Source organism: Helianthus annuus, chromosome 11, assembly GCF_002127325.2.
Source record: "Helianthus annuus cultivar XRQ/B chromosome 11, HanXRQr2.0-SUNRISE, whole genome shotgun sequence".
Lineage (NCBI taxonomy): Eukaryota > Viridiplantae > Streptophyta > Magnoliopsida > Asterales > Asteraceae > Helianthus > Helianthus annuus.
This window is the reverse complement of record NC_035443.2, coordinates 155389601-155405878: the sequence shown is the minus strand read 5'-3', so window position 1 is coordinate 155405878 and position 16278 is coordinate 155389601. Positions and strand designations below refer to the sequence as shown.

At 40.2% G+C, this 16278-nt stretch overlaps 1 pseudogene; it reads left to right on the top strand.

The window, feature by feature from the left end:
* The first annotated feature begins 1439 nt into the window (after nucleotides 1-1439).
* LOC110888859 lies at nucleotides 1440-12704 on the top strand (annotated as a pseudogene).
* Nucleotides 12705-16278: the final 3574 nt, after the last annotated feature.

Sequence of the window (16278 nt, the reverse complement as noted above, 5' to 3'; positions counted from 1 at the left end):
ATCAAAGGATATTCTGAGAAATGCCTAAAGACGAGAAGAATAACTTCCTGTTCTCTCAACTTGAAGCAGCGGCAGACTGTATTCAAAGACAGACTAAGTTCATTAGGATCACAAAAAATGATCAGATCAGTCAACAGGTGGAAATAGATCGTTTGAAGTCCACTGTTGGTGAACAACAAGTTGTAATACAACGCCAACAAGCTGAGATTGATCAACTTAAAGTTGAAAACGTCCGTTTGAAAGCTGCAGACGAAGAGAGACAGAGAAGTAGTTCTGTACTTCAGAAGTTGGCTGAAGATCTTAAAGGAAGATGTGGCTTAATGAAAGATTGGTACGAGTCACGAAATACACCGATACTTGAGCGAGCTAAGAAGATTAATGCTGGCTATGAGTCTCTTCGAAAGCGGGTTGCTACGCTATGGGAGGATAGATGTAAACAACTAGAAGTTATGCAGAAAAAGGATGATGATCCTGAAGATCAAGGAAATCCTGATCCTTCTGCTAGATCACAGCAGCCACCAGCCGCTACATCCTCTGCAATGGTCGTCTTTAAGCCATCAGTGATAGGATCTTCTCAAGGAACCTCCAGTGGAACAGTTGCTGAAGAACAACTGCTTGAAGCTTTGACTGGTATATCTTCTGTTCCTAGTTCGGCTGATCTGGCATTGCAGGTTATTCATCCAATTACTGGAGAATCTCTCGAAGAAGGTGAAATTGTTGAGGATCTCTCACATCAACAGTTGATTACTCTAAACGCAATGAGAGATATTGATGACGATGAGATTGAAAAGATGCCTAGTGAGCCGGAATCTACTGATGTTGGAAACATTGAAGAAATAGTCTTTGAGGGAAATGAGAAGAAGTCTTCGTATGTTCGACAAGACAGGACTGAATTCTCCCCTTTTGATGAAGATTGGCTAAAGAAAAATGTGGAAGACATTGATGAGCATTTGAAGAACCATGATTCATCAGAAAATGCCACCGATGCGTTCTCCGCGTGGCGCCAACGGTTCTTGTCGAAGGTTTCCAAGCATGTACCAGAGGCTGCTCAAGTTGATTACTTACAGCTCGAGAAAGCGAAGCCGAGTGAGCGAATTCTCTGCTGGATGTTTGTGAAAGAAATCCACTGCGTCGCCATCAAACGGGAGTTTGGTATACAGTACCTTCGGTCCTTGCTAAGCATTCTATCCTTGTCGTTTTATGATGTGGCAGCACTGACAAAGATTGAGCTCATAAATCGCTCAAACTTTAAAGGTGCAACTTTATTCGCGCGATTGATCAAGATGAACAAGAAGTCTGGGTGGAAAGACAAGTTATACAAGCCTCAGTTCCCCATGTATCAACAGATCAAGTTTACTCTTGATCCGGCAACTAACACTGGCAGATAGAAGCTTGTTTATGAGCCAGCGAAAGTGGTGGATAAGATTCCTTTGATGCCGATGAAGCAAGATTTTCTTGGTGAAATGCGATTATGGTGCTATGATTCCGACACACACGAGGCAGTGATCGTTTTTAATGGCGATCAAGAAAATTTCAAGATGTTGGATCCAAGGTGGATCGTTAACATGTCCGCATCCGATATTAACAAGTTATACCGGCATGACATTTTCTATGAAGACAAGGATGCGCATCAGGCATTGAAATTCCAGCGCGTCGCTTGTTTCTGCTATTACCGGGGAATCCATTCGGGCAGTTCGTGGTCCGAACGACACTGAAGAAAGAAGATTCGAAGACCGAAGATGAGTAACAGACAAGGGGGAGTTTGTTGATGCACTTTTGTGTCTTTCACTAGTCTTGTAATTACGATGTATTTTGTACGGTCTTTTATCGTTTATCGAGTCTGTATTTGCCGTCGACAAAGTCGGATATCCTCCTATCCGCTTGTGTCCTACTTGTTTGTCTCCTTTTGTTATGTAATGCTATATGAACGATGCATGTTGCATATAAGGGTATTTATGTGTTTATTTGTGTTTGTTTGTGGTTTGCTGCAACTATCTGTTTGCAGCAAACATTTCACAAGTTGCAGCCTTCGACGAAACAGGATGTTTCGTCGAACACCTATTGACGGAACAGACCTTTGGACTCTTAATTGTGTTTCGTCAAGATCAGTGATGAAACAGATTTGTTTCGTCAACTGATTGGGCTTCCTTTGGCCTAGTGTTTGGCCCATTGTGTTTCGTCGGCCCACTTTGTGTTTTGTCAATTACTATGGCCCAGGCTGCTATAAACAGACACATTCTGTTTCGTTTAGAGTTAGAGATGAGAGAATACCCTTAAAGTTACTCTGTCAAATTGTGTGTGTATCATTTTGATCTTGTTCTCATCCGTTTAATCAATAGATTGTGTTTCATTGGTTAAACCATGTTCTTGTATAACTGTGTGTGATTTTGCATAGTTACGGGAATTCAGCACCCGTAACATTGTTTGTTAAAAACAATGATTAGGTTGTGTAATTGATCCTCCGATTTCGGGACCTACAGTACGCGTCGAAACGGTTCGAAGTATGAAGACTGTTTTAAGGCCTCAAGTTTAATATATGAGTGCTTTTAGTAACTTTAATTCAGTTTTCCTTTTTATGGATTTGGCTATCTGCTGTGTTGGATATCGTTTTTGTTTAAAATTAAAAAGAGTTTATTTAATTTGCAAGCTTTTTTTGGAGACAGGGCTTAAAATCAAGCATAATTGTCACACCCCGATTTCCACGTGTTTCACCAGTGGGCCCGGTGGGGGATTACCGTGACGTAGTGGGCAACAATATAGTCAAACCACAATATTTAAATGCACAGCGGAAGCATAAAGATAGATTATATTTCAACCATCGATTGTAATATCCAAGTATCACGAATAGTCGAAAATAAATCAACAGGGGATCAAAATAGAAATATAAATATTGTTCGACAGATATGGCATCCCAAGCTTGCGAGACTCTAACGATGCTTAAGGAGTAGCCAGCCTATTTCGAGTAGATCCTGCATTTAATCTTTTGGGGAAAATACGTCAGTTTACACTGGTAAATACATTCAACCGACACTTTTGTAAAATGTTTAATAAAATTGATTTGAATGCACGAGGAACAAACTCTTTATAACTCGGGATAATTAATCAATTTAATCTTGTAAAAGAATTACATGTTCACTATGCGTTCGGTCGCCCGGGTCATGCCGGGTTTAAGGTTAATAGACACACCACATAGCATAAAACCGTGGCGGTAAAACCAACGGTTATACCTTTATAATTTTGGACACATTTCCGGGTGTACGCCTACACCCGCGTGTCAAGGTCGTGGCCATTTCGTAAAATGCTGCCAAGGATATCCGGGACATGGTCATTAAGCTCCCAAAGGCATAAAGCCAACAAAACCAATTTTTAAACGGGTCACATTGATAATACCCAACTGCTAATGAGTTGGGGTCAATTGCCCGACCAAGCGGTATTTTAAATACCGTAACCCAAGCCCGTATAACGGAAAATAAGTTAAAAGTATTTACCTGAGCAAGTAATAACTTCAATCAAACAAATGCAAGTATCTTTTACTGGTCTCCTATTCTAGAACGAAGGTTTATAACAACCTATCAGAATCCTAACGGGTCTTTATTTTAGCCTTAGCTTAGACCGGTCAGTTTCAAATGATAATTACAGTTTAATCGCGTGAATGGCGAAAACCGGGAATGGAATGTGGTTTGGACCCAACAAGTTTGAAGACTTGTTTCATATGGGGAATATAACCACACTCTGGAATTTGAGGTAAAAACGACAAGGTTTAACCCGTTTCGGCTAGTTTATGTAGACTAGTTACATAAACCGAACCGTGCGCGCAAAAGGCGTAACGGGTAACCGTAAGAGTCCTACACAAGTTTCCTAAGTTAATATACTCTAAAGAGGTTGTGGTATCAGTAGGATACCTCCCATAATGCCCGTAATGAGTTTAAATCCAATACATGGCCCGAAGGGGTATTTCTGTCTTTTTAAAGATTATAAAAGAGGTTTCAGAGTTCTACAGGAAAGCTGAGTTTTCCGAATAGTTTATAGAGTTCAAAATACTTTATTTATTATTTAAAATCAGTAGCAACTGGAATCGGGTCAAAAGACCATGTAGAACTTAAGTTATGTCCGAAAAGGGTATATTCGGTATTTACCGAACCGTTGCCATAACCGCAGGTTATGAGCAAGTTAAAAATAATTAAAAATCTTTAAAAATCCCAAAATATTAATTTACATCAGAGTGTAGAAGATTTGGTGTCGAAATTTGGGTTTAGATAGGCTTTATGCTAATTGCGCCGTTTAATTACTAAAGTTTCCGTAATTGCGCTATTTAGCATAACTCCTATTCTAGACTTCGGATTGACGTGAAATTTTAGGGACATGCTTAGAATTCAGTAACTAAGGTTATTGTCCTTTCACATATCCAAAATTGTCTTTTTAAAGTAAAAAGGGCGTTATAGTCAACTTTTAGGCGTTTAACGGAAATGTGCTAAAGACTCGGACAAACAACGAACCGGTCACAGAGGGTTATTGATAAGGAACGTACCGGTTATGACGTTGTCGTTCTGGATAGCCTCTTGAACATTCATCTGAAAGACCCTCGCATTGGTCTTTTTCCCTTCTTCAGCCTTCTTCACTATCTTCGGGCAGTTAGTCTTGATGTGCCCTTTCTCGTTGCAACTATAGCAAGTTGCATCCTTGAGTTTCTTGCACTCAAGAGTCCTATGCTCAGAGGACTTTTTAAATCTGCACTTTCCGAAGTGGTGCTTCTGACAAACCTTGCACAAGGGCTTATCGCCCGACATTCGGTCATTCTTCTTGTTCTCTGACCCCTTCTTGTGGTCACGATTGCCCCGATACTTCTTGTTAGATCTACGTGAATCATCATCTTCACGCTTTCTTTTCTCATTATCAGCATTTCTCAATGATCTCTGCCTCACTGCATCTAGTGTGAGAGACAGAGATATATATGCCATGGATCTGAAGGTAGCAGGCCTAGAAGCCTTCACGCTAGCTTTTATCTCTGGGCCAAACCCCCAATAAAACGGGCGATCCGTTTGGGTTCCGGTGTAACAAGGTACGGAACCAATCTCGACAGAGTGTTGAAAGTCGTAAGATAAGCCTGGCAATCCAGGTTCTTCAAGACCAACGATAGGAAATTAGATTCTATATTCTCAACCTCGTGCTGAGGGCAGTAGTTTTCTTTAATGAGAGCAATAAATTCCTCCCATGTCATGCTATACAAAACAGCCTTCCCAGAGGCTTGAACCAAAGATCTCCACCATGCTAGGGCTTCACCCTTAAACGACTGGGATACAAACTTCACCACATCTCTCTCAGCACAACCACTGATGTCCACGACAGTGTCCATTTCGTCTAACCAGGTCATACAATCCACCGCGCCTTTCTCCATAGTAAAATCTCGGGGCTTGCAGGAAACAAAGAACTTATACGTGCAACCCCTGGCGCGAGGTGCATCATCGACCACTTTCTTCTTAGGATGGACACTATTCTCATTTGATGAGTGTCGATCGTCATCCTTCTTAGGCTTAGACGGGGTCGAGGGTGGTTTGCTGTGAGATTTTGAATGGGTTCTTGGCTTTGAGTGTGGTATAGATAGGGTTCTGCTTCGAGACTCGGTGTATTCTTCGTACTGCCGATCCAAGGCTGCCTTAACAGCGTCGTCTACTAGAGTTTTCAATTCAGCGCCCGTTATATGAATTTGGGCGTTATCATTGTCATCCTCCTTCGAATGACTATTAACTTCATTTGGGTCAGTCATCGCGATCTTGATCTGCTACAAGGAATATGACAGAATTCTATTTAGGAGTTTATTATGGAATTGTCTTTTATGGCAATTCATTAACCATGGTAAACATAGACCATATTTGGTTAATTTGTGACTCACTTTTATTTAGGATTTGAATATAATTTATCCTAATTACAAATAACATTGTTAGTGGCACAAAAGCCTAGTCACAAGGACGTTTTATAATATAAGCCAGGATTTCAGAGAATCAAGGCATGAAGGTTTGAACCAGAGTTCTTTTACCTTTTCTGACAGGGAGTCATAGACTAGAACTGTCTGTCGCCTTATATGGCAATAAGCATGGCCCGTAGGCACTACATCACTAATGGATGATTTAACCCATGATTTATAAATCATTAACTTAGGTCTTGGAATCCTCTGAAGGATTCTTATATAAGAATGACGCGTGTGATTTTAACAAATCACATCTGCCAAGAATGTTAACACGTTTACAGAGGTTAACAGGAATCTGAATCTTTTAATTAGGTCTCACCATCTTGGTCGGGCCTTATAATGACACCAGGCTAGGTCTCACCATTAAGATTCTTTATTTAATAACTGATAGGCAGATTAATTTTCAAAAGGAATGATCTTTGATTTATTCATTTCATATAATGGTGCATATAAAGACAGAGATGAAATTTATAACTTAACATTCCATTAATAATAATGATTACACACTGCCCTAAACGGGACTTTTAATAGACAATTACCTACGCAGAGGTTTACAGAAAACAAGTCCACGCAGGGACCAAATACAAGGATAGATGTCCGCACAGGGACAAAAGATAAGTCCACGCAGGGACTGAAAGGAAATTGTCCACGCAGGGACTAAACATAATAAATGTCCACACAGGGACTAAAACAAACAGATGTCCACACAGGGACTTGATTGAAATAAAAATTACAATAGAACATATAAAAACTAATGATCTCGTTTCTTCTTCCCTTTTAGAAGGTTTGCAAGGCCTTTAAGGAATCCACGATTGTTCATACGTTCTTGCTCAAAGTCTCGTTTCACACGATTCAAACGGTGGAGGATTTCTTCCTGTTCTGGTGGGGAAAAACGTGGCTGATGCGTTACTTGCTGAGCCGGGGTTCTAGTAGGAGCTGGATATCCATGAGCTGCGTATCCTAATCCCTAAGGATCTCCATAAGGTCTGTCGGGATGGAGGGCGTTGTAATTGGCCGCTACCACGTATGGGTCGGCATCCGCATAATTATAGTTGTAGCGCGTGTGAGCTGGCTACTCAAACGGGTTGTACGCTGTAGAACCGGCGTACGCAAGTATAGGGTTATCATACCCAAATGGTGGCGGAGGTGGTGCAACTGGTGAAGAATTCACCTCTGCAGGGTGACTCGAAGGTTCACCCAATTGTGGTTCTTCAGGCAATGGTGGAAAATGACTCGCACTCGAGTGGCGAGGGGTGCTGAAGTGAAATTCCCCTCCTCGGGTGGACATCCGTGCACCTGATCTCCTACGCCTTGGCGGATCTAGAGGTGCTTGTTGAACTGGTGGCGGTGGAGGCGGTGGCGTAACTGCCACGAAATGTGAATCCTCGGAGGGATCCTGCTGCTCCTGCTCATGAGGCGAGAAGTGGTGAGAAGGTTTGAAGTACCAATCACACTGGTTAAACCTCGCCTGGTAACTGTCGGGACCTTGATAGGGTGTTCCATGAAAGGATGACCCATCAGAGATCTCGATAGGATGGTTGGGAGTACCTCTTGCGGGTTCGATGGGATCCGTGTCCTCGTCCATATCTACCGCATTATCTTCGGAGAAATGGTCTTCGGGTCCTAAAGGGTTATAACCTATTTGTTCTTGGACATAATCAGCCGGGTTGAACTGGCCTTGGAAGAAAGGAGTAGGATCGCCATAGGAACGGTGCGAAACAGAACGCTGGAGAGGTATAAACGAAGGTTAAGGGTTACTGGGATCGTTCTCCGAATTTGGTCCAAAAGAGTGACGGTATGAAGGTGTCGAACTGTGTGAGGTGGACCGTCTTGCTGGCTCAAAGAGGTTCCTCCTACGTCTCTGAGGTTCTTCGCTCCTCGTGCTGGAAGGAGCTCGCATGTTTGAAGGTCCGGCCTCGTGATCATTATGAGTAGTGATCGGCCCTTTGCCTCTTCCTCCTCTTCTAATTGCTGGTGGCATATTTCCTGCTTAACAAACTTTTAAATCACAATAAACAATAAAAGACAAACTGGAATAACAATTCGACTTTGTCCTATGTTCTTGTCTAGACTCGAGTATGTGCAATTGTGTCGTTGAGATTAAACACATAAGGATGGGGTTTAATTCACTCAACGTTGGCTCTGATACCAACCTGTCACACCCCGATTTCCACGTGTTTCACCGGTGGGCCCGGTGGGGGATTACCGTGACGTAGTTGGCAACAATATAGTCAAACCACAATATTTAAATGCACAGCGGAAGCATAAAGATAGATTATATTTCAACCATCGATTGTAATATCCAAGTATCACGAATAGTCGAAAATAAATCCACAGGGGATCAAAATAGAAATATAAATATTGTTCAACAGATATGGCATCCTAAGCTTGCTAGACTCTAACGATGCTTAAGGAGTGGCCAACCTATTTCGAGTAGATCCTGCATTTAATCTTTTGAGGAAAATACGTCAGTTTACACTGGTAAATACATTCAACCGACACTTTTGTAAAATGTTTAATAAAATTGATTTGAATGCACGAGGCACAAACTCTTTATAACTTGGGATAATTAATCAATTTAATCTTGTAAAAGAATTACATGTTCACTATGCGTTCGGTCGCCCGGGTCGTGCCGGGTTTAAGGTTAATAGACACACCACATAGCATAAAACCGTGGCGGTAAAACCAACAGTTATACCTTTATAATTTTGGACATATTTTCGGGTGTACGCCTACACCCGCGTGTCAAGGTCGTGGCTATTTCGTAAACTGCTGCCAAGGATATCCGGGACATGGTCATTAAGCTCCCAAAGGCGTAAAGCCAACAAAACCAATTTTTAAACGGGTCACATTGATAATACCCAACTGCTAATGAGTTGGGGTCAATTGCCCGACCAAGCCGTATTTTAAATAGCGTAACCCAAGCCCCTATAACGGAAAATAAGTTAAAAGTATTTACCTGAGCAAGTAATAACCTCAATCAAACAAATGCAAGTATCTTTTACTGGTCTCCTATTCTGGAACGAAGGTTATAACAACCTATCAGAATCCTAACGGGTCTTTAATTTAGCCTTAGCTTAGACCGGTCAGTTTCAAAGGATAATTACAGTTTAATCGCGTGAATGGCGAAAACCAGGAATGGAATGTGGTTTGGACCCAACAAGTTTGAAGACTTGTTTCATATGGGGAATATAACCACACTCTGGAATTTGAGGTAAAAACGACAAGGTTTGACCCGTTTCGGCTAGTTTATGTAAACTAGTTACATAAACCGAACCGTGCGCGCAAAAGGCGTAACGGGTAACCGTAAGAGTCCTACATAAGTTTCCTAAGTTAATATACTCTAAAGAGGTTGTGGTATCAGTAGGATACCTCCCATAATGCCCGTAATGAGTTTAAATCCAATACACGCCCCGAAGGGGTATATCGGTCTTTTTAAAGATTATAAAAGAGGTTTCTGAGTTCTATAGGAAATCTGAGTTTTCCGAACAGTTTATAGAGTTCAAAATACTTTTTTTATTATTTAAAATCAGTAGCAACTGGAATCAGGTCAAAAGACCATGTAGAACTCAAGTTATGTCCGAAAAGGGTATATTCGGTATTTACCGAACCGTTGCCATAACTGCAGGTTATGAGCAAGTTAAAAATAATTAAAAATCTTTAAAAATCTCAAAATATTAATTTACATCAGTGTGTAGAAGATTTGGTGTCGAAATTTGGGTTTAGATAGGCTTTATGCTAATTGCGCCGTTTAATTACTAAAGTTTCCGTAATTGCGCTATTTAGCATAACTCCTATTCTAGACCTTGGATTGACGTGAAATTTTAGGGACATGCTTAGAATTCAGTAACTAAGGTTATTGTCCTTTCACATATCCAAAATTCTCGTTTTAAAGGAAAAACGGCGTTATGGTCAACTTTTAGGACTTTAACGGAAATGTGCTAAAGACTCGCACAAACAACGAACCGGTCACAGAGGGTTATACCATCATGTAACCTGGTCCTAAGAGAGTCCTACCATAACGGGTCAGAACTGAAGTCAAAGCAAAAGTCAAAGCTTTGCGACTTTCGGTTCCGAACCGGGTCAAAAATAGTAAATGGTCGGATCAAACAAGCTTAGACTAGTTAATATACTTATTATCATGTTATATGAGTGTTAAAACAGGTTACACGCTATCTACATTACTGATTATGCATAAAATCGCAAATTAGCATTCTGTTGACTTTTTCTAAGCAAGTTTGACTCGACATTCGGACTAGTTAGAGTGGGAATCAGAGGGTGCCCTTTTAAGGGTTTAAAGCCCACATAATTACCAACATATAACTACCTTTGATTCGGCTAATCACTGGACCATTTGTGATTAACCGTTAAGTCAACCGTTAATTACGACGATTTGACTTTTAAGCTATAACTAAGCAAGAACTCAACTAAGGAAGGTTAAGGGTGCTTACCAAAGTCCTATGCACGACTAAGGATGGCTTGGTTCTGCTTTGGAGCTCCAGATGTCTTCACAAATGCAGATTGAAGGTGTGAAGAATGAGTTGCAACTTCATGGCTTTATATAGTGTTCAAGTCACCATAGATTGTTGACATGTAAGTCTACAACTGACCACAACCCATCCACAAGTGTCCCTAAGGGCCCTAAAGCATGTAGGGGGCGCCCATGCTGCAGCATTAATGGATCTAAGTCGGTTAGAGTGGAAAAGGCAGGCATGGAGCAAAAGAAATCGACCAGACAGGCCCTCGCGTGACGCGAAAGACCCCCCCTTGGGCCTCGCGTCGCGCGACCCCCCCTTCTGCACCAAATCTTTATTTTCTGATTTTTGCGATTTGATCCTTGGCTCTTCAAACTCTGATTGGCCATCATTTTCTTGCAGATTGAGCCCTCAAAATTGACGTTTAGGGGCTTTAAGACCTATACCCATTTCGTTAAGTCCCCAGTTAACTTTATTGTTACCCGAAAAGTCCTAACTTTCAACATTGACGCTTTAATCCCTCGCATACGAATTTGATCACAACTTGTTCATACGATAACGAAACTTTATGAAATTTTTGTCAAGTATTCTAGTGAGCGTAATCAACCGTTACAAAGCTTCGGGTTTGTCAAAAGGTCATTCAGAGGTATAACTTAAACATGTTGACACATTTGACCCCTGTAGTTTGTAATTCCTCACTTTCTTCCACATTTCATTCCGTATGATCCACGATTTATTCGTTTGATGGTACGAGCATCATTTAGGGTTAATGTACAATATATTTATCCCTCGTTGACACTTTGAACCCTCGGATTCACATACTTTCTATGTTTGTCAACTTTAGTCCTTATTTAGTATTTAGCACCACGTGTAAACCTAAGACACGTGTCAATACATTATTGGACGAAAAATTTCGAGGTGTTACAATAATGTTGAGTCACCGGTGTACAATCACACGCTCACCACGATTTTGGTGGAATATGCTTCTGCAGTAAGCTCACTCTATCACTTATGATCTATAAAGGGCATGTGGGCACAAAATAAGTTAGCAACATACTATTGTGAACACTGTGAATTTATTATTTTCTTGAGTTAAACACAACCATATATGATAACCAGAAGTTGCGTTTGTCCATGAAGGTTTACATTTTAGATTTAACAGATCCTTTTGCATGGACCTGTTCAAGATGTGATGCCTAACCAAGGTATTTGTTGGTGTGGCACTTATTGTAAATTTGAACACAGTGTTCACATCAATGATCATGTTTGATGTTATCTTGAATCAGGGATTCGAAGTTATAGAGCTCATTGTTGATGTTCAGAACTGCTTGCAGGTACAGGTGTTTTGTTCTGATTTAGTGGTATTGGCTTGAAATGGTTCCTTCATTATGTAGTAATCTTTCCTGGATCTCGTACTTGTATATACTATATACTGACTGAATACTTAATTACTGATTGCAGGCATTTGTTGGGGTTGCGGATGATCTTGATGCTATTGTCATGACATTTAGAGGCACTCAAGAAACCTGGTATTAATTCAACTGTTGCCTGTTTATCTCTTGATCAATGTAGTATGGTCTTTTATATAAAATAATATATACGTTCAAAACGACAAAACCTCAAGTTCATGTTTGAGTAACATATATTTGGTCACAGTATATAGAACTGGATTGCAGACCTATTCTGGAAGCAGCTTGACTTTGATTACCCTGGTTGCACAAACGGAAAGTGCATGTGGCATAATTTTGCGTTTGGTGTTTGCACCTGTGATATCGTTATCTAATCTTTGGTTCCATTGTTTCAGGTGCATGATGGATTTTTTAATGCTTACAATAATACAATTATGCGTTCAGGAATTCTTGATGGTGTCAGTAGAGCAAAAAACGCATATGGAGATCTCAAAATTATGGTGACTGGGCATTCAATGGGAGGTGCTATGGCGGCTTTTTGTAGATTGGATCTAGCGGTAACTATGATAATTCCATCTTTTAATATTTATCTTTTAGATCAATATTAACCAATTGTTTACGTTTCTACAGCTTATTTATGGATCAAAGAACGTCCAAGTTACGACCTTTGGCATGCCAAGAATCGACAATGTTGCTTTTGCATTGTATTATAGCCAAGTTGTACCAAATACGTTTAGAGTAACACATGGACACGACCTCGTCCCGCATCTGCCTCCTTATTATCATCATTTCCCACAGAAGACATATCATCACTTCTCAGCAGGGGTAATCTTGCTTGACTTTCTTAACTTTTAGAATTTGTTTGTCGAAACGGTTCGCGTCGAAACGGTACCAAACTCGTCCCGACCCGAAACACGGCTCGTGCGGAAACTCATGTCGGCCCAAAACCTGTTGCGTTGCGAAACCCATAATGTGCAGAAACCCGTGTCGGCCCGAAACCCGACCCGAACCGACCCGGTTCTGATCCAAAACCTGTGTCGTGCCGAACCCGTCTAGGCCCAAAACTCAATTTGAACTGAACCCATTCCAATCCAAGACCCGTTTCGTGCGGTAACCCATCTCGTGCGGATACTTGTGCCGGCTCGAATCCCATTCCGATTCCGATCTGAAACCTGCCCCGTTTCTTTAAGACACTAACCCACATCGACCCATTTCTTTAATGTTGTCGACCCGCTTTGACCCGAAAATAACAAGATGGAATTTCAAGTGACCCATTGTGACCAATTTAGTTAAAATATCTTACCCAAACCAACACATATTTTTAAAAGCAACCTAAACAGACCCAATTGGAAGGCTTTGGGTTAAGATTTCCCCTCTACATACACATTCCAGTTATTTTTCTCTTTTTGACCTATCCTCCATTCGAGTACGTTGGGATTTCATTCCGATCACCGGGATTATAACAACAATCTCACTAACCCCTTCTTGATGACAATCTCAAAGATGAATTGGAAGAAAATGATTGGCATAGTAATCGGCAAGAGCTGTCTCCCATGCCGGTTTTAACGAATCCGATTCGAAATACTAGTCTCATAAAGGGTTTTGTTTTTGTTAGTTTATATAGGTACCTAGAATATGGCAGTAATTTTAAAAAACATATTGTTGCATAATTGTCTGCTATTATCTTTTTTTTTTTAATATAAAGTTTTCATCTATTTATATCATCATTGCATGCTATTAGTTTTTATTTATCTAAATTTTCCATTTGTTTATGTTTTATTTTGTGACATAGGTAAAGATGTTTAAAGGGGTTCCTTTAAACGGAGCTTGCAAAAAGGCTTTTTGGGAAAGGGTGCATATATTTAACGCCGTTTCGAAGAATCCACGAAAATCTAGGGGCTGACGCAGGTTGAAAACTGGGCCCTTTCAGGGTAGAGAGCCGAAATGGAAGGTCTATGCGAATTTGGGGATTGTAAGTTAAGAGCGTATGTCCTTTGACTGATGCACATATACCGTATATCAAACTTTACGTTTCATCACTATAATTTACCAAGTATTGTTCTTAAAAAAATACATTAAAAACATTTAATAAATCTGTGTATTCACTGTCTAAATCCATGAGCCTGTGCTCAATAGTGTTGCATTCTGGAATTAATGGCAGATTCTACCACCAACAAGCCTGAAGGCATGTTTAAGGTATGTATGATGTTATTAATCCAGGTGTCAAGCTGGCGTTATGATATCTTTTGTGTTGTAGGACAGAGTTATCAAATGAGCTATATGGATCATTCTAGCAATCATCTCATGCTAGGACAAAAGGACCTTGAGGAATTGAGATGAGTATGTTCAACTTTCAACACGACCAAAGTCATTGGTGTTTCTTGTTATGTTATAATGTCTATGTAAGTATGTACCATTATAATAAAATATTCCACACATATTCGCTCTTCTTAAACAAATAATGTTTTGTTTAAAATGCAAAGAAATGAAAATGCTTATGCCCAGCCATTTGTAAGTTTATTTGGGTAAATCTAAATATGAACGCTTTTGATGAAACATTCCTCACGTTTTGGTAGGTTTTAAACAAATAGTGTTTTTGTTTAGAATACAAAGATAAAATACTTGTGTTATTATACCATAAATACGCCCGTCCACCGGACGGGTATAAAACTAGTTAGTTTATGACAATAAATACACTCCGCCTTGTCGGGGACATCAGAATCAGTATAATGCTGCCACCATGAAGATCTTTTTTTCAACAAACGTACTGAAGGAGTATCACTTACAGCCGTGGGTGGACATGGGGTTTTCCATCTTTTTTCAGTTTTTGTTTCTTCTTTGAAACCATCTTATTTTCAGAAACCAACTCACAATCTGAATTACTTTCATTAAGATTTTCCATTGGAATAGGTAACTGTACAAGAAAACACATAACAATTCAACAATCAAATCTGGAACAAAAAACAATCAGTAGATCTAATACATTAATGAAAACTCGCATCCAATATCTTGTAGGTCCCTCGACGGAGGATCGAGAACAAACCTAAACCTTGTTATACTAACCCACTAGCAAGTGCGGAATCCAAGCTAGCGAGCAAACCGGGATAATGCAAGAACAAACACAAACACACAAAGATTCAACGATTAACACCACTTGTATTAATGCGTAGAAAGTTTCCGGTTACAAGCACAATGTTTACAATCTGTTTGCAAACTCTCAAAGTATGTGTGTGTGTGTTTCGGACAGAATGCTCTCAACTCTCAAAGTTTCTGTCTGTGTGCATCTCTATTTCACACTACACTGCATGGGTATATATATACCCAGCCCATGATGTGCAGTCCGAAGGATCTGATAGATGGTCCGAAGGATCATCTATCCAAGACAAGGTATTCGAAGGATAAGCAGGGACCTCGAAAGATCATCTTTCGAGGTCTAATCATTCGAAGCATATCTTTCGAGCACCTCGAAGGATCAACAGTATCCTTCGAGGCTATCCTTCGATTCTGACAAACATATCAAATATATTCCAACTGTTGGCCAAGTCAATCCGGAGGATGGTTGACTTGGTCAACTTACAGACTACCAAGGACATCGTTTACATACAGACCGAATACAGACAAAGTACAGACACAAGTGCACCAACAAACTCCCCCTTGGCTGTAGCTTTGTCTTTATCTTCTATAGTTGTAGACTCGTCTCGAACTTCAACGGTCTTGGGTCTTCGAGTTCTCAAAACTCTGATGTCCTTTCAAGTCTTCAAAGTCGGAGGATCTTCAAAGTCTTCACGTCTTGAAAGCAGAGAGTGTATCAACAAACTACCCGTATCATGTAGGAAGTGTGTTGACAAACTCCCCCTTAACATAAGCTCCCCCTTGAGTTATGCTCGTGAAAAGACTTTATCTTTATGAAGTGAGATCCTTGTGGTGTTGATGATGGCCAGCGGCAACTCGATCATCTTCATCTTTTGAGCGCCTTCTCGTCGTGTCTTCATTCCAGAGCTTGTCATCGACCATGTTCTCCTAGCCTTTAGAATCTGCACATGCAAGAAATCTAAACGCGTAATGAGAACAACTGCTTGGAATAGTATAAACAAATGACACACGAGTGACCATGTCAAAATCAAACACCGTCCGACAGTTTGAAAGTTTAATAAATTTATCAATTTTAAATTCTAACTTTCAAAATCTGCAAATTTTGACCGTTTATGAAGATTTAGTCAGTTCGGTTTTCAGTCAGGTTTCAGGTAACGAAGACTTGAGCTCCAACATCGTACGATCGAAAATAAAGTAGAAAGAAAATCTTTTTGGTTTTTATAAAGTTTATATTAAAACACACCTAAAATCTTTTTGGTATTTTTGAATTTAAAAGACAACAATTTAAAATCCTTTGAGTGTTATCAAACGACATCACCGCTAATGTCGTGCTGAT